This window comes from Neoarius graeffei, chromosome 27 (genome assembly GCF_027579695.1).
Source record: "Neoarius graeffei isolate fNeoGra1 chromosome 27, fNeoGra1.pri, whole genome shotgun sequence".
In the NCBI taxonomy this organism is placed as follows: Eukaryota; Metazoa; Chordata; class Actinopteri; order Siluriformes; family Ariidae; genus Neoarius; species Neoarius graeffei.
The window spans coordinates 20,156,871-20,176,329 of record NC_083595.1 but is presented as its reverse complement, the minus strand read 5'-3'; positions in this window follow the sequence as shown (position 1 = coordinate 20,176,329).

Here is a 19,459-nt window from a genome sequence, read left to right as displayed (position 1 = left end):
TTTGCACACAGCTTCACAATTAGCTTCAAAGTTTAACTTGTCATCAATAATGGTCCCGATGTATTTATAAGATTGTACATATTCAAAAGGCCTGACCTTTAATTACAGTGACTGCATTTGTGTGAGTTTTCTTCCTAAAGTCAATGTGCATATCTTTTAGTTTTCGATATGTTTATCTGTAGATACAACTCCTCACACCACTGTATGAACTGGTCAACAACCGGGCTGTGGCTGGACTAATTTCCATAGAGCAGACTAGCAATAACAGAATCATCTGCATACTTTATGATGGTTCTGTTTTTACATCTGCTCTGACAAGTTTGTGTAGAGAATGAACAATAAGGGTGATAGCACACAACCTTGTGGGGAGCCAGTAGAAAAACACTTTGTCAGATACCATTGACTCTCACTGTGTACTATTCATTAAAAAGTCAAGGATCCAGCCCACCAAATTATTGCTTAAATCAAAATGTTCTAAAAGTGTTAGGGTTTTGCTGGGAATTGAACCCAGACCACTGGTGTAATGATCCAGCAAACCCCCACTAGGCCACCAGGGAAATGACTCAAATGCAGAGGCGTGAGGCAAAAGTAGAGTATCAAAAAAACAGTTTATTTACAATATATACACTATATACAATCCAGGGCAAAAAACAAAAAGTATAATCCAAAAGGTTCAAAGTCCAAAAAATGAGAAAAGAAGAGGCAAAATGCTCAGAAGATCCAAAAAGGTAGTACAAAGTCCAAAGAAAAGAAAAGGCAAAACGCTCAGAAGATCCAAAAGGGTAGAACAAATCCAAAGAAAACAAAATACCAAAAAATACAAGCGCATAAACAAAGTACACAGGACAGAGGAAACAAACCATAGGTAGCACAAAGACTCCATGACTAGGGAACAAACTGAGGGAGTATATATACACAAAACTAAATGGGAAACAGGTGACACTAATGAGGACAAACAGGCAATCAACACAAACACAAAACACAGGAACAGTGGCGGCCTCTAGAGGCCAAAACAAACATGACAAGATAAGGAAATAACAGCGGCCTCTAGAGGCCAAAACAGTCCCAGTCCTAACAAAAAGTCTTCTGATTAAAATGTGGGATTGAATTGTATTAAAAGCAGAGAAGAACTCCACAAATAAAAGTCTAGCATGAGACCCATTCCCATCCAAGTGTCTAAGAAGCATGTTCAATAAGGTGACTATATCGTCCTCTACTCCTCTGTGAGGTCTGTATGCAAATTGCATAGGCTCCAGTGCTTGTTCAGTTTGTCTCAAAATCTCAGCCATGACCAGTTTCTCAAGAATTTTCATTAAAACTGAGGTCAGAGCAACCGGCCTAAAATCATTAAGGGTTTTTGGACAACTGGATTTAGGGACAGGAACAACCACAGCATCCTTCCAGAGGCTGGGCACATGTTGTAACTGTAACGACTTATTAAATACATAATGAAATACAGGGCTTAGTTCTTTAGCACAAGATTTAAGTAAACAACCACAGATTACCATGGCTCTTATTTACCTTAACAGAACGCTACTTATTTACCTCTTTCAACATCCTGAAGGTAAATGTTAAAGTGTGGATTGTCCTTGAGTTTAAGACCTAATTCCCAGATTTCCTTGCTAAAATCAAAAGTGTCAAAACGACAATAAAAACAGTTAAGAGCATTAGCAAATTCAGTGTCAGAGTTAAAACCATCTAAAATTACATGATTACTGCTCTATGAATTTTGGAGTCCTGCTATAATCCTCACACTTTTTCTTAAACTGAGCCAAGTTTGTTTGCAGCAATCTTACTCTCCAGATCTGATTTATAGTTCTGCTTTGCTTTTAAAATTTCAATCTTTAGCTCTTTAGTAGCTGAGTTCAGATCAGAGGCTGGTCCCTGTTTTAAAAGCAAGTTTCTTCCTTTGTAAGCAAGACTTAACAGATTTGGTAACCCATGGTTTGTTGTTCGGATATATTTTAACCCGCCTACTAGGGATGATCATATCCCTACAAAAAGCAACATATGAGCAGGTTACATCCACCAATTAATCCAAATTATCACCACAAGACTGTGTGAAGATATCCCCATCAGTACAGTTGTAGCATTCCTGCAGACAGAGCATTGATTCCTCTGACCAGACCTTTATGTCCATAGTCTTTGTTTTCTCTCTCTTGAAAACAGTCTTGTAAATGGGCAATAGGTGCATGCAATTATGATCAGCAGATCCCAGAGGAGGAAGTGGGAAAGACTTACAGTAAAAGCATCCTTTACTGACCCATAACAAAGATCTAATATCTTATCCAGTCTAGTTGGACAGGAGACATACTGATAAAAGTTTTTGAGTGACTTTTTAAGAGAGACATGGTTAAAATCACCCAGTATAAAATTTGGTGCATCAGGTGATACTGACTGCAGCTTCTGCACTACATCCAAAACAGTACTGGAGGCAGAGGCAGGATCTGCCTTCAGGTGAATATACACTGTTGTTATAAAGAGTTGAGGAAACTCATGGGGTAGATAAAAAGGGCGCAATAACACAGATAAAAGTTCCACATCTGGCATACAGATGCGCTCTCTAACCGTTACAGAGCTACAGTATTGTTTGTTCACATATATCAAATCAAATCAAATCAAGTTTATTTGTATAGCGCTTTTAACAATAAACATTGTCGCAAAGCAGCTTTACAGAATTTGAACGACTTAAAACATGAGCTAATTTTATCCCTAATCTATCCCCAATGAGCAAGCCTGTGGCGACGGTGGCAAGGAAAAACTCCCTCAGACGACATGAGGAAGAAACCTCGAGAGGAACCAGACTCAAAAGGGAACCCATCCTCATTTGGGCAACAGCAGACAGCCTGACTATAATATTAACAGTTTTAATAGGTATAACCCTCAACTGTCCTCATGGGGCCGTCCTTCACAGGAGCGGTGCGATAAAACTCCGACCAGACACAGGGCACCAGGATGGATCAAGCAGGTCCGAGGGGCAGAAGAGGCCAGCATCTCAATCCCAGGATCAACATGTAACTCAGAGGGACAGATTGGGGGGGGGGGGGGGGGGGGAAGAGAGAGAGAAAGAAAACACAGGTTGTTAGGTATGCCCTAAAAATGACAAGTATTAAATCTGTGTGGTAGGCTCGCAGAGACGAGAGTCTTTACATCAGGCATAACACACAACAATGGCATGTTAATATGGTAAAAAATATCATGACCTGCTCTGGCTGGATGCTTGTTTGGGTGATGGGAGCACACTCCTCAGCAATGATGAGATGCAGATGGGACCCTTAGGGCTGGCCAAGACAATTCAGTTACATTTCACCAGGTCTGGGACATGCGACAGAATGTCTGATGGCCGATTCCCTACAGGCTACGATAGCCAGTCGAGGTCTCCACCCTCTCCACCAAAAGATTTCCTGTTGACTCCATGTAACTCAGAGGGACAGATTTGGGGTGGGGGGGGAGGGAAAGAAAGCACAGGTTGTTAGGTATGCCCAATGTCACCTGAATAAGTAGGAGCAGTATACATATTGCACCGAGTACAAGCAGGGATTCCGGCAACTAACTATGACAGCATAACTAAAAGGAGAGAGCCAGAAGGTAACACAGGCATGAGGGAGCCCCGGGACATAAAGCAGCCAGCCACTACACTGTCAACAAACTCGAGTGAGCAAGCGAGTGGGGACTGACAGCATCCATACATCCCAGTTTACCAAAACACTCTATGTCTGAGGACCCTTTTGATCTACACCTTTACCTCATAAACACCATTAACAAAAGGCTTGACTAAACAGATATGTTTTCAGCCTAGACTTAAATGCTGAGACTGTGTCTGATTCCCAAACATTACTTGGAAGGCTGTTCCATAACTGTGGGGCTTTGTAAGAAAAGGCTATGCCCCCTGATGTAGCCTTCACTATATGAGGTACCAGCAGATAGCCTGCACCTTTTGATCTAAGTAGGCGTGGCGGGTCATAGAGGAGCAGAAGTTCACTCAGGTACTGTGGTGCGAGACCATTTAGTGCTTTAAAGGTCAATAGTAGTATTTTATAATCAATACGAAATTTGATTGGGAGCCAATGCAGTGTGGATAAGACAGGCGTGATGTGGTCATATTTTCTAGTTCTAGTAAGGACTCTTGCTGCTGCATTTTGAACTAACTGGAGCTTGTTTATGCACTTATTGGAACATCCAGACAGTAAGGCATTACAATAATCCAACCTGGAGGTAACGAAAGCATGGACTAGATTTTCTGCATCGTGCAATGACATTAAATTTCTTATCTTTGCAATATTTCTGAGATGAAAGAAGGCTATCCGGGTGATGTTATCAATGTGAGTTTTGAATGAAAGACTGGGGTCAATAATCACTCCGAGGTCTTTTACTGCTGCACGTGAAGAAACAGAAAGGCCATCCAGAGTCACTGTGTAATCAGAAAACTTACTTCTAGCTGTATGTGGTCCTAGCACAAGTACTTCAGTCTTGTCAGAGTTAAGCAGAAGGAAATTAATAAGCATCCAGTGTCTAATGTCCTTAACACATTCCTCAATTCTATTAAGCTGGTGTCTCTCATCAGGTTTTGCAGAGACATACAACTGTGTGTCATCAGCATAACAGTGGAAACTAATACAATGTTTACAAATAATATCACCCAGAGGTAACATATATAGAGAAAAAAGCAGTGGACCCAAGACAGAACCTTGTGGAACACCAAACTTTACCTCGGTACGTCTAGAAATATCACCATTTATATCAACATACTGATAACGATCAGTTAGATAAGACCTGAGCCAGGAGAGGGCCATTCCCTTAACTCCCACAACATTTTCTAGTCTATCCAGAAGAATGGAATGATCAATGGTATCAAATGCTGCATGAAGGTCAAGCAACACAAGTAGCGAGACACAGCCCTGATCAGATGCCAACAGTAGGTCGTTTACTACTTTAACCAGTGCTGTCTCTGTGCTATGATGAGGTATAAATCCTGACTGATACATTTCATGGATGTTATTCCTATGTAAATATGAGCATAACTGCTGTGCCACAGCTTTTTCAAGGATCTTGGAGATAAAGGGGAGGTTTGATATTGGCCGATAATTGGACAGCTGACAGGGATCAAGGTCAGGTTTTTTAATCAGGGGTTTGATAACTGCTAGTTTAAAGGATTTGGGTACATAGCCAATCATAAGGGAAGAATTTATTATTTTTAGAAGCGGTTCAATTACTCCAGGCATTATCTGTTTGAATAGATGTGTCGGTAAGGGATCTAGTACGCAAGTTGAGGCTTTTGATGTAGAGATTAATGAAAGTAATTCAGTTTCTTTTAGGGGAGTAAAGCATTCTAACTGATGATCTGATACAGTTATATTGTTAACTACAAGGTCACTTTCATTGTCTAACCTTAAATTCGTAGTTTGAATTTTTTGTCAGATATTCTCAATTTTGTCATTAAAAAAATTCATGAAGTTGTTGCTATTACATACTGCAGGTGTGCATGTGTTGATAGTGGACTTATTCCTGGTTAATTTTGCTACAGTATTAAATAGGAATCTAGGATTATTTTTGTTATCTTCTATTAGGGAGGAGAAATATGTTGATCTCGCAGCACTAAGAGCTTTTCTATACTTCAGGAAGCTCTCCTTCCAAGCTAATTTGAACACTACCAATTTTGTTTGACGCCATTTACGTTCCAATTTTTGAGTGGTCTGTTTTAATGTGCGAGTGTCATCATTATACCAGGGTGCTAATTTTTTGTCTCTGACCATTTTCCTTTTTAGAGGAGCTACATTATCCAAAGTATGGCGGAATGTTGACTCTAAGCATTCAGTTGCCTGATCAAGTTCTGCAGGGGCTGACAGTGACCAAATCAAAGTTGACAGCTCTGGGAGATCATTTATAAAGCTCTGTGCAGTAGTTGACGTGAAAGTACGTTTAATACAGTAGCGTGGTGAGGTGCATATATTATTACTCAGACATATCTTGAATGAGATGAGACAATGATCTGAGATAACTTCAGACTGTGGAAGTATGACTATATTATCTACGTTTAATCTGAATGTTAGTATTAGGTCAAGGGTGTGACCACCATTATGGGTCGGTCCTATGACATTCTGCTTAATCCCGACTGAGTCTAAGATGGACACAAACGCTGTTTTTAAAGGGTCTTCTGGGTTATCGAAGTGAATATTAAAATCTTCGACAACTAAAGCTTTGTCTAAGGAAATAACCAGATCTGAGATAAAATCTGCAAATTCAGAAAGAAACTCAAAATATGGCCCCGGGGGCCTGTAAATAATAAGCAATGGAATTAACTGGGTAGACTTATTTTTCGAGGCTACATACATTATATGAGTATGAAGAACTTCAAATGTATTAAATTTATAACCAGGTTTTTGTGTTACACCTAGATAATCGTTATAAATAACCGCAACGCCTCCTCCTCTGCCAGTTAGACGAGGCTGGTGTATATAACTGTATCCAGGAGGACTCGCTTCATTTAATGCTATATATTCTAATGCTAATGCTAATCCATGTTTCTGTTAAACACAGTACATTAAACTCCTGATCAGTAATGAGTTCATTAACCATTAGCGTTTTAGATGTAAGAGATCTAATATTTAATAGCCCCACCTTTAGATCAAAGGTGCTGGCAGCAGCTGTACAGTCAGTATGATCTAATTTTATATTGATTAGGTTACTGGAACAAACTCTCTGAAAATTTCTACCTTTTTGTTGAGCTCGGGTAACAGACACAGTCTCGATGTAGTGGGCCCTGAGTGACGACTCTGTGCAGCTAGCAGACATTTGGTTTAGCCTGTTCGTCTGCTCCCTGGCCTTGGCTCTGGATTGTCAGAAATTAACTAGGCCTGTTCTGAGACTATGACCTATGCTGCAGGAAATGAGAGCAGCACCTTCCCGAGTGGGATGGATACCGTCCTGCCCTAACAGGCCAGCAGTGCCCTCAAAATTAGCCCAATTATCTATAAACCCCACACTGTTTTCAGTGCACCACCTGGACAGCCAGCAGTTCAGCGACCATAACCTGCTGTAAGCTACATCGCCACGCCGCATTGGGATGGGGCTAGAGCATACTACAGCATTGGACATCGCCTTCGCTAATTTAAACACCTCTACAAAGTTACTCTTAGTAACCTCAGACTGACGAAGGCGTATATCATTAGCTCCTGCATGGATAACTATCTTTGAGAACCTGTGCTTGCCTAGGACCCTAAGATTGCCTGCTATGTCCGGCGCCCTGGCTCCCGGTATACACCTGACTAAAGCTGCTGGTGCCCCTAAAGGCTGAGCTAATTTCACGTGCCGTATGATAGAGTCCCCTATAACCAGAGCTCTTTCAGGTTTCTCAGTGGGTGCATCACTAAGGAGAGCAAACCTGTTCGACACATGACGCGGAGAGGAGTGGTGCTCCCGTGGGCGAGCCTCAGCGGTAGCTTTGGCTCTATGCTTATGCCGCCGAGCCGTCACCCATTTGCCCCACTGTAAGGGCTCTAATGCCGGAGCTGGGGGATTGCTAACTCCACCTAGGGCATCCAGACTTTCCTTAACAGAAACTACACTGTTCTCACACTCACTAACCTGCTCTAAATCCTGGACACGCGCTTCTAGCACTGTAATCTTCTCCGTCAGAGAGCTAACTAATCTGCACTTCTCACAAGTAAAGCTAATAAAGCTATCGCTAGTGACGGAGGAAGAATGACTAAACATCCTGCACTCAGCACACTGAACAAGCTGAAGGTGTGCCATGATGAAAAGATTCACGTACCTTAAATGAAGATCTGTTGATATTAAAGCAGATCAGATGTGGATGGCCTCCGCTTGTGGTCTTTACACAGGAGGAGAGAAAAAGAAAGCTTCCGGTCTCGGCGTTCTTCCGAAAAAAGAAAGAGAAAAAAATGGGGAAAAAAAACAGAAAAAGGAAAGCGAAAGTGAAAAGTACAAAAATGAAAGCGACAGTACCATAAAAATGAAGAGGATACTGGAAATTTATTTTATATTATATACTATATAATATATTATATACTCCACCTCCCTGAGTTTTGCCCATTATCTCTGCCAGTCAGTCCAGATGGAAAGGAGCTCCAAAACAGGTCGATGTCCCAGTCTCGCTCGGTGAGCCACATCTCAGTGAAGGCCATGTTCTAAAATCCTTCTGTAAATGAACATTTCCTTGGAGTTCGTCCACTTTATTCCTCACGGATTGGATGTTCCCCATGATAACAGAGGGCAGAGGAATCCGGTTGAGCCGCTGTTTCCTCTGATGCCTCTTTGTTTGCCCCGCTTCCTCTTCTTGTCCCTCTTTATGCCACTCGATCCATGAAAGTCTCTCAAAATAAAATCTGGTAGCTGTAGGGTGAGGTCTAGCCTCTGAGCTAAACTGACAAAGTTTAGCTGCAACAGCACGTCTCTGGAATATTGTGTCCTCACTTGGCCTGCAGTGCCACACACATCATGGGCAAACAGCCGGTACAAAAGAAGCCACAGCGCAGTGAAATAAAAAAATATCCATCTAGATTAGTGGAACCAGGAGTACTCAATCATATAACTCAAAAAATAAAACAAAAGGATCCAGAAAACCATTAAAAACACAAACACCAACATGAGGATGCCAAGCTCTCACTCTCTGCTGGTCGCTGCACGCGCCCATTCCCATAAATGAAGAGCTTGAGATTGATTGGAGGGTGGCACGGTAGTGTAGTGGTTAGCGCTATCGCCTCACAGCAAGAAGGTCCGGGTTTGAGCCCCGTGGCCGGCGAGGGCCTTTCTGTGCGGAGTTTGCATGTTTTCCCCGTGTCTGCGTGGGTTTCCTCCGGGTGCTCTGGTTTCCCCCACAGTCCAAAGACATGCAGGTTAGGTTAACTGGTGACTCTAAATTGACCGTAGGTGTGAATGGTTGTCTATTTAGACTTGTCCAGGGTGTACCCCGCCTTTCGCCCGTAGTCAGCTGGGATAGGCTCCAGCTTGCCTGTGACCCTGTAGAACAGGATAAAGTGGCTAGAGATAATGAGATGAGATGAGATTGATTGGTTTGGGATTCATTCCCTGAGCAACTAGTTTATTGCTGAGAGCAAAACCTAGACCAGCTTCTTTACTTTCGCTGCCACTCCAAAATATTGTGTGGTTCCTCTCAATTCCATTACCTGAGCCAGGCTACCTTACTTCACTCAGTGCACAGATGTCCATGTGCGCCTTTTCAAGTTCTCTGCAGATGATGGCTGTTGCACGTTCAGGTCTTATAGAGTCAGCACTATCATTAGTTGTTCGTACATTCCATGCACCAAGGATTAAAGATTGATTGATTTTCTCTGAATTTTTTCTGCTGTTCAGGACGATGCAGTAATGTACCGTCTTCGCATATTTTTCACCTCTGCCATATGTTGTGGTGCATCGGTTGCCCTGTATGCAGTACCCTGATCTACAAAACTATGATTTACTATCTCTATATTCAAAAGTGAGGCTGCACCATTGACTGATGATGACACTAACTGGTGCTCTATAATGTCCCTTGGCAGGAATTCTCTGTAGTTCGGCAGCACAGCATAGCTGAGACGGTTGCAGAAAAAATCCTGTTGCTTTTTGCCAGAACTGCTGCCAAGTTGACAAACAGAGCTGCCCGTTGCCGGAACCACTGCCAATTTGACAAAACGGAACCACCATGGTTTTGTAACCACTATTTAACCCATAGCTGGGACCCTGACAGGTACTACCATCCTGGGCCAGGATGGACTTGAGAGCAATGATGACTAAGGGGTGGCTTGACACTCCCCAAAACTTCAGAACTCCCAAACTGAAGTCCCACCACCTGATGCAGTTTCAAGTCATACCCAGGACTACAGCGGTGCTTGAAAGTTTGTGAACCCTTTAGAATGTTCTATATTTCTGCATAAATATGACCTAAAACATCATCAGATTTTCAATCAAGTCCTAAAAGTAGATAAAGAGAACCCACTTAAACAAATGAGACAAAAATATTATACTTGGTCATTTATTTATTGAGGAAAATGATCCAATATTACATATCTGTGAATGGCAAAAGTATGTGAACCTTTGGTATCAGTATCTGGTGTGACCCCCTTGTGCAGCAATAACTGCAACTAAACATTTCCAGTAACTGTTGATCAGTCCTGCACACCGGATTGGAGGAATTTTAGCCCATTCCTCTGTACAGAACAGCTTCAGCTCTGGGATGTTGGTGGGTTTCCTCACATGAACTGCTTGCTTCAGGTCCTTCCACAACATTTTGATTGGATTAAGGTCAGGACTTTGACTTGGCCATTCCAAAACATTAATTTTATTCTTCTTGAACCATTCTTTGGTAGAACGACTTGTGTGTTTAGGGTCATTGTCTTGCTGCATGACACACCTTCTCTTGAGATTCAGTTCATGGACAGATGTCCTGACATTTTCCTTTAGAATTCACTGGTATAATTCAGAATTCATTGTTCCATCAATGATGGCAAGCCACCCTGGCCCAGATGCAGCAAAACAGGCCCAAACCATGATACCACCACCACCATGTTTCACAGATGGGATAAGGTTCTTATGCTGGAATACAGTGTTTTCCTTTCTCCAAACAAAATGCTTCTCATTTAAACCAAAAAATTCTATTTTGGTCTCATCTGTCCACAAAACATTTTTCCAATAGCCTTCTGACTTGTCCACGTGATCTTTAGCAAACTGCAGACAAGCAGCAATGTTCTTTTTGGAGAGCAGTGGCTTTCTCCTTGCAACCCTACCATGCACACCATTGTTGTTCAGTGTTCTCCTGATGGTGGACTCATGAACATTAACATTAGCCAATGTGAGAGAGGCCTTCAGTTGCTTAGAAGTTACTCTGGGGTCCTTTGTGACCTTGCCGACTATTACACGCCTTGCTCTTGGAGTGATCTTTGTTGGTCGACCACTCCTGGGGAGGGGAACAATGATCTTGAATTTCCTCCATTTGTACACAATCTGTCTGACTGTGGATTGGTGGAGTCCAACCTCTTTAGAGATGGTTTTGTAACCTTTTCCAGCCTGATGAGCATCGACAACTCTTTTTCTGAGGTCCTCAGAAATCTCCTTTGTTCATGCCATGAAACACTTCCACAAACGTGTTGTGAAGATCAGACTTTGATAGATCCCTGTTCTTCAAATAAAACAGGGTGCCCACTCACACCTGATTGTCATCCCATTGATTGAAAACACCTGACTCTAATTTTACCTTCAAACTAACTAATCCAAGAGGTTCACATACTTTTGCCACTCACAGATATGTAATACTGGATCATTTTCCTCAATAAATAAATGAACAAGGATAATATTTTTGTCTCATTTGTTTAACTGGGTTCTCTTTATCTACTTTTAGGATTTGTGTGAAAATCTGGTGATATTTTAGGTCATATTTATGCAGAAATATAGAAAATTCTAATGGGTTCACAAACTTTCAAGCACCACTGTATATCTCAAAGTTTATATCCATATTATATAGACCTTATATAATAACTGATAATCCGTACAGAAACACAGAGCCCTTTGGACCCCTGGTGGACATAAAGGAGCAATATCACTGAGATGAGTGATGACTGCCAACTCCCTGACCACCTTCAAGCAGAGACTAAAAACCTACAGGTACCTCTTCAGGCTGCACCTCTCCCCTGTTTCTCTGTCCATGGGGTAATCGCGTAGCTGTCTTCACAGTCTTGACCAACCTGGGCTGTGTACTGTCTAGCTTGATCATGATGACTTCATGTTAGCTATAGAGTGCTTCGAGATCAGCGCGAACCCGGCGGCGGCCATATTGGAAGTCAAAGCGCGCTGTGTCAGTGCATTGTTGTTGTCCAGCGAAGCAAAAAGGGGTGACAATGCCGAATACGTGCGTCATTGTTGGCTGTAGTAACCGAGGGGAAAAGGGTGGCAAAAGCTTCCACAGACTCCCGAAAGTCGTGACTAACCAGGGAATTGCAGCACAGGAGAAAAGCGAGCGGAGGAGACGACAGTGGCTGGCTGCCATTAACCGATCAAATTTAGGACAACTTGACTGTATCCGGATTTGTTCTGATCACTTTGTGACAGGTAGGTTAATATTGTCTTGAATTTCATAGTTACTAAAATAGTTATTTTAATTTCATAGTTACCGGTAGCATCCAGTATGCCGGCTGTTGTATGACCGTCGTACTTTCCCTCAGTCTCGTGGCCGCTTCAACATAAAACAACAGGGAAGCAACATGGGAGCAACATTCCCCAAGTCCAGCAATGCAGTTGCAATGTGCACACAAAATAGCATGTCTCTTGTCAACTATTATCCAGGGGTATAGACTAGGCTAGGATAGTCTCTGCGAGTGTAACACTTTCCCTCTGATCACTTTTGTCTCTCCGTCTTCAGCAGTAAACACCGACACATCGCGAACCCAACCGGATACAAATCTATCGTATGCTTCCATGCTCTTGTAGTTCTGGAAATCCTTTAGTTCACAAAATGGACTTGGGTGAAACACTAGATAGTTCACAAGATCTATGTTAAATGCGGCAACAAGCTGGGGTCAGCTTTCCATTCCTTCTCACTAACAGTGTATGGATCTACATTCCCAATGAAACGTACCTTCTCAGCATAACGCTCCCGTGCCTGCTACTTTCACAGTAGTGCTCCATCACTTCAGATGTCTAAATTCTTAAAAAATCCAAGCTTTTAAGCCCTCTAACGCGGAAACGAATCGCTAAATGTGTACTCTATGATGTGTACTCTATGCGCGCTCTGGAGCGAGTGACTTCCAAGATGGCTGCGCACGCGCAGTGTTACTATTTTTAGCATCATCTCGGAGCCCTCTATTGGGATTTTATTTTTCTCTATTTATTTGTACTTGGTCAGCTCATTTATATGTTTGACTTGTTTTCATTGGCTGTTTGCTGACTGTTACAGAATTTTACACTAGATCTTGTTCTGTCACTGTTCATTTGGCACTAGAGCTTTCTTGTCTCAAAGTTCTGCACTTCTTGTACCTGACTTTTACACTTGTACATTGCTCTGGATAAGAGTGTCTGCTAAATGCCTGTAATGCAATGTAAAAAGCAACTCTTTATATTGCCAGCTGGTGGCACTAATTACCCGTTTATATATCAGTTGAGTTTATATCCTTGAAAAAACATACTTGCCGCTTTGCAAACAATTAAATTTTTATACACACTTTATGCATGTGTTTGATGTACTTCCTAGTTCCTAGAATTTTTTTTCCCTTTCTCTTTCTTTTTCTCCTTTTTCTTTTTGGCATTTTAATATTTTATTTCTACTATTGTTTAATTCTTATTATTTTCTTTTAATTCTTTTAATTAATTATTTTAGAATAAAGATAAAATTATTTTATGTAATTTTATTTCTCTATTGTTTACTGTTTTTACTTCTGTAAAGCACATTGAACTGCCATTGTGTATGAAATGTGCTATATAAATAAACTTGCCTTGCCTAGTTGAAGCACTGCATTTCCCCTCATGGGGATCAATAAAGGAATATCTTTTTTTTTTTTCTGGATAGGACAGTGTAGAGAGACAGGAAACGAGCGGGAGAGAGAGAAGGTGAGGGATCAGGAAATGCCCTTCGGCCGGAATCAAACCCAGGTCCCCGGATTTATGGTAAGGTGCCTCAGCCATCTGAGCCACGACACCCCAATAAAGGAATATCTTATCTCATGTTCTTTGGTTGAAGCTGCGTCATCTTCGTGTTCAGAATTTAATTGGCTACACGAAGCGCCAGTCTTCAGAATTTCGGTTGCAGGTCTTTACATAAAACGAAAGGGGCATGCACTTCTTTTCAGCGCTCACTCTCATTTGCTATTTTAGACTGTGACATTAAAGTGCCAATCAAAAGGTCAGAGTTCAGCCATCATTTTGATTCTATTTTTTTTTTTTTTTTACACGTGAACTGGAATTCTGACCGAGAATACGTGGAAGATTAGGCGCGTTTGTCCGCATCTCCCATAACTCGGTATGGAACAGAACCGTCACGTATTTTAATGTGGTGTCACGTATTGCCTTCCGGGTTTTTATATGCTGTTCCGTCCCGCAGTACCATTTTTGTGACATTTGTTTACATAATGTATAATCTTACTTTTTTTGTTCCAGGATGTGTCAGATATCCTTCGTCTCATCAAGGTGAACACACACACACACACACGGAACAGTACCGTCACGTATTTTCTTATATTTACCTTCCGGGTTTTTATACGCTTTTCCATCCCGCAATATCATTTTTTGTGACATTTATTTACATAATGTATAATCTTACCTTTTTTGTTCCAGTTTCACAGAGTCATCCGTCACGTCCACCATTTTATTAATCGGTACTTAGTTAATCGCCTTTATAGATCAACCCATCCCGTCACGTATGATCAAGTTAGAAGAAAAATAAAATATTGTTGTTTTATTGTCAAAACATATAACTTAACTACTACTTATTCATCTATTTTACAATTTCTTGCCTCTTCCCCAACCTCTACCTTTTCGTTTCTTCAGCTGACATTGTATACATTTCAAGTTCTTATCTTTTTTGATCTGTGCTTCTGTTTTATGACTCACGTTTTCACAGTGTGAAACCACATTTTACATTCATTGCACATAAAATACAAATATGAATCTTCTGGTAACTTACAACTACAGTAAAGCCTTTCTACATGAATGGTTCTATATCTATCAGTTTTCTCAACAATTTTATGTGGGAACATGGTAAAGAGTTTGTTTTGCATACAAGTATGTAAGTGCTCTCTCATGACCCTAACATCATATTCGACAGTACATGGATCAATGCCATGTAAAATACTGACACAGTTTGCTATGGCAAATACACCACAGGAATTAGTATCAGGTTGGGATTGAACATCTACAAATTTCAAAACTAGTGACACTGATGACACTGGTCTTGCAAACCGAGCCACACTTCTTAAACATGTTAACCTGAGATAGTTGCCTCCTCCACTGTCTAACACATGAACATCTCCATCATGACAGTTAAAAGTGGAGACAACTATCCAGTGAGAACCCATCCCAACAGGATCTCATCTCATTATCTCTAGCCGCTTTATCCTTCTACAGGGTCGCAGGCAAGCTGGAACCTATCCCAGCTGACTATTGGCCCTTTTCCACTACCCTTTTTCAGCTCACTTCAGCTCACTTCAGCCCGACACGGCTCGCGTTTCGACTACCTCAAAACAGCACGACTCGGCTCGCTTCAGCCCTGCTTAGCACCCAAAACTCGCACGGTTTTGGAGTGGGGCTGAAGCGAGCCAAACCGAGCTGAGTGAGGCTGGGGGCATGAGCAGACACTCCCCTGTGCACTGATTGGTGAGGAGGAGTGTCCTCACATGCTCACACACGCCCCGCGAGCACGCCGGGATCTGTAAACACTGTAAACCCGGAAGAAGAAGAATTACGAGAATTTCTGAAGCCTTATGCGCCTCGCCTCATCTATACGCTCTTGCCAGTATCTGTTGGCGTTGTTGGTGACAACAAGCCACAGAACCAAGACCAGCAACACTAACGACTCCATGTCCTCCATGTTTATTGTTTACTATCCGGGTCATGAGACTACCGCTTAAAAGATCACTGATGTCACTGTTTGCGCCGCTTAACGACATCACCTGACGTCCACCCACTTTCGCTAACTCCACCCAATGTGTCCACCCACTTCCAGCCAGCACGCTTCAGCGCGGTTGTAGTCGAAATGCAACTCCAACAGCCCCACTCAGCTCGACTCAGCACGGCACGACTCAGCACGGCACGGCACGGCTCAGCCCGACTCAGCCGCGTTTGTAGTGGAAAAGCGGCATATGGGCGAAAGGTGGGGTACACCCTGGACAAGTCGCCAGGTCATCACAGGGCTGACACATAGACACAGACAATCATTCACACTCCCATTCACACCTACGGTCAATTTAGAGTCACCAGTTAACCTAACCTGCATGTCTTTGGACTGTGGGGGAAACCGGAGCACCCGGAGGAAACCCACGTCGACACGGGGAGAACATGCAAACTCCACACAGAAAGGCCCTCGCCAGCCACAGGGCTCGAACCCGGACCTTCTTGCTGTGAGGCAACAGCGCTAACCACTACACCACCGTGCCGCCCCCCCCCCAACAGGATCTGTATTTAAAATTTGTATATCTGGTTTGGGTGCTGGTGGTTGCCGAAGACTTCCTACATCAAGACAACTATTTTAAGCCATTAGTATTACATCGCTTCTTGAGAACAGCCATGCAGTAATCAATTACAATATCATTCAGCCAACCTGATTCACTATGCCCAAGAACAAGTTCCTCATCCTTTACACTGAGGTCACATTTGTAGGTTTCACTGCCAAGTATCCAGACTGTTTTGGAGTATTTTAGATCTTTATTGATTTATTCAGATCGTCAATTTCTATCACAGGTGATTCTTCTTGTTCCTGATCTGGCTGTCTGAATTCTTCTTGTTCTGGTTCTAATTTTGACTTTTTGGTTTGAATAGAATCAGGTTTTCTCTAAGCTTTTGAACTTGTTTCAAGTTCCTTGGAATGGTTTGATCTGAATTATTCTTTATATTAGTTTGGCACTTCTGCTTGAACTTTATTCTGTTTCTTTGAATAGTGATGGCTTAGATCTAAAGAAAAGTGTAGTTTGTTTTTTGGCATTACCATGTTGAGAAGGCTTAGAAAGGGAACTGTCTCCAATATAGTGCATCAAAAACTCAGGAATGGCGTCTGGTGAGTTTAGGAGTGAAAATACTCTCTAGCACAGAAGTTTTATGTATAATATGGATTTTATGGCATTGTCAGTTCACTGTGACAGTTGACTGTGGGCATTGCCGGCGAACCAAGAAATGCTTCTGTGCATGCGCAGTAGAAAACTTTCTCATTGAATATTCACATCAGCTCTGATGTGTGATGTCATGTCTTCACAACCATGCAATATTGTAAACCATATGCTCATTCTCCATTGGGTCGAGTGACATAATACATGTAGGATAAGTGATATGCTAACAATACTGCATGCTACCAAACCAAATGAATGAAACCTGTTAGAAGGGAGCAGAATACATGTTTTTATTCCATTGAAAAAGTGTCCTGTTTGTATAATAATTATTTATATTGTGTAATGTCTGTTGTACATTACATATAAAATCATATACATATGTACATTACATACTTTTTTTTCCTCTCCCTTTTCTGTACCACTAGAGAGAGACCCAACTGCTGGAATCAAATTCCTTGTGTGTGTCAACATACTTGGCTAATAAACATGATTCTGATTCTGCATGTGGTCTAGTTTGCATAACAAAGCATTCTGTAGCTTTGTAGCCACCTATTTCATCTACGTCACAGAGAGCGTCCATGAATTTACCAGCATCTACGAAGCGGGTCTCGAGTGTAAGGGGGTGTGTTGGACAAAGCCCCCGCTTCAAGGTGTGTATCGTTTAGCAGTAAACCACGTGACCAGTGATAGATGAGGCCTTAGTTTGTTTGGTTCATGTCAGTGTTTCATCCAGAGTGTGTGAGAAAAGGAACCGCCTTAATCCAAACACAGTTGGAAAAAAGTTCAGAAATAAAAATCTACAAAGGTTCCCCTAAATGTTGCTACAACTGCAGGAGCACTTGCAGTCCCATCACACAAACGCTGAACACAAATGTCCTCCTTTTATGTTTATGGACACTTTTTTTTTTGTGGAGACATAATTATACTGAGCATAAATTAATAGAGACTGTATGTGTGTGTAAAAATGAGTAGGGTTTTTTTTTCCATTTTATATATTTAGTGCTTAATAAATAGCTAATCATAGCACTGGCAGTCTAGTGGTGTAATAATAAATAAATCATATAAATTTACAAGCAGAATTTTAACAATGGTACGAAATACTAATGAAACAATTTAAAGTCAGACTATGTCTTCTGATTATATGCATCTAATAAAAGATGTAGCCTGTTCTTTAAATCTTGAAACATGACACAAAATAACAAAGGCACATAAACTTATGTAATAAGTTATTTTAAAATGGAACATTGTACAAAGTACATGCAAAGTGGCAGAACACTAATGTAGAAATTAAAATATGCTGTGTATTTAGCTTAGCAATAGGTGTCGCTAGTGAACTCTGTTGAATGAGACTTCAAGTAATGAACCTTTTGAGTGAATCACAGTTGAGGTCTCGTTTGTTATTGTTCATATGGTTTGCTGCTCAACGATATATGCTTTGCAGTGGGGTTTCATCTGCCATGCCCCCTTATACTCGATAAGTGCTTCGGAGCCTCATTTGGTCATCACTAGTTGCTGGTAGAGCAGCCAGAGTGAATTTTGACACTGGCCACGTTTGGTGAATGATCAAAATGACCGGAAGTTATTCATTTTCTCTGTGAGTCACCGTTTCTCGGTGGTGAGATCATTGGTGGTGTGGGCATCAGAACAAACATCTGTTTGTGTTTATTGGTGTTTCTTGTCAAATCTTTTTTGTTCCATTCATTCTGCCACTTCTTTTTGATTTGTTCCTAAATTACAGTTTTAACTTCCAACTTACTCATGTTTACCTTAAAAGAAAACAAAACCCAAAAATAAACGTTGTTTGCCAGTTATAGCAAGTGCGCTGATGTGCCCCCACATGTTTAAATGAAAAATAAAATTTTGTAACAATTTATCCATTTAGAAAGTTATGATATTGCTAAAAAATAGGCTTACCTGGACATAACCATTTGCACTGAAACCAGATATCCGCACATGATGTAACCGGATCACTAGTACTTAATAACATGGAGCTACTAAGTAACACAATAATCTAGCCTTAGTAACACAGAGCCATCAAATAAAGGCTTCTAATTCTTAAAAAAATAAAAATCCCTGGGCGCCACTGTGTTTTCTCTCTTCCTCGCTCTCTCTTGCGCTCTCCCTCTGTGTTTGTGTTCACTGTTTCAGATGGAAAAGAGAGAATTTCACTGTGCTGTAATGTATATGTGACAAAGGCTTCTAATTCTAAAAGTCTCATCAGAAATGTTCTGTAACCATGTGATTTTTATTGGCAACAAAATAAGCGAATCAACAGAATTTGACTAAATCCCACTCAGCTAGATAATGCATATGCAGTACTGACGCAAATACTAGTAAACACAGTTCTTGCCGTCTAAAAAGATAGCTTTTCTCAGCAAACAAACAAAAGCATGTCACACACGAAAATACAAGCAAAAGGTTAATTTTTGAAAAAACAAAACAGCAATGTAGCGTTTATAGGCAGCGGAAGGCTTCCCAAAGCTGTGTGTGTGTTCACTGTTTCAGTGATCAGGCTTATTTTTACAGCCAAACGCTTGACACTCAGGCATCTTTAGGGTTGTTTACAACAATTTAGAATATATATATATATATATATATATATATATATATATATATATATATATATATATATATATATATATATAAAACCATTAGGTCTTGCAGGGCCTTCCCCAGAAAAAAAAATATCAGATCAGTAG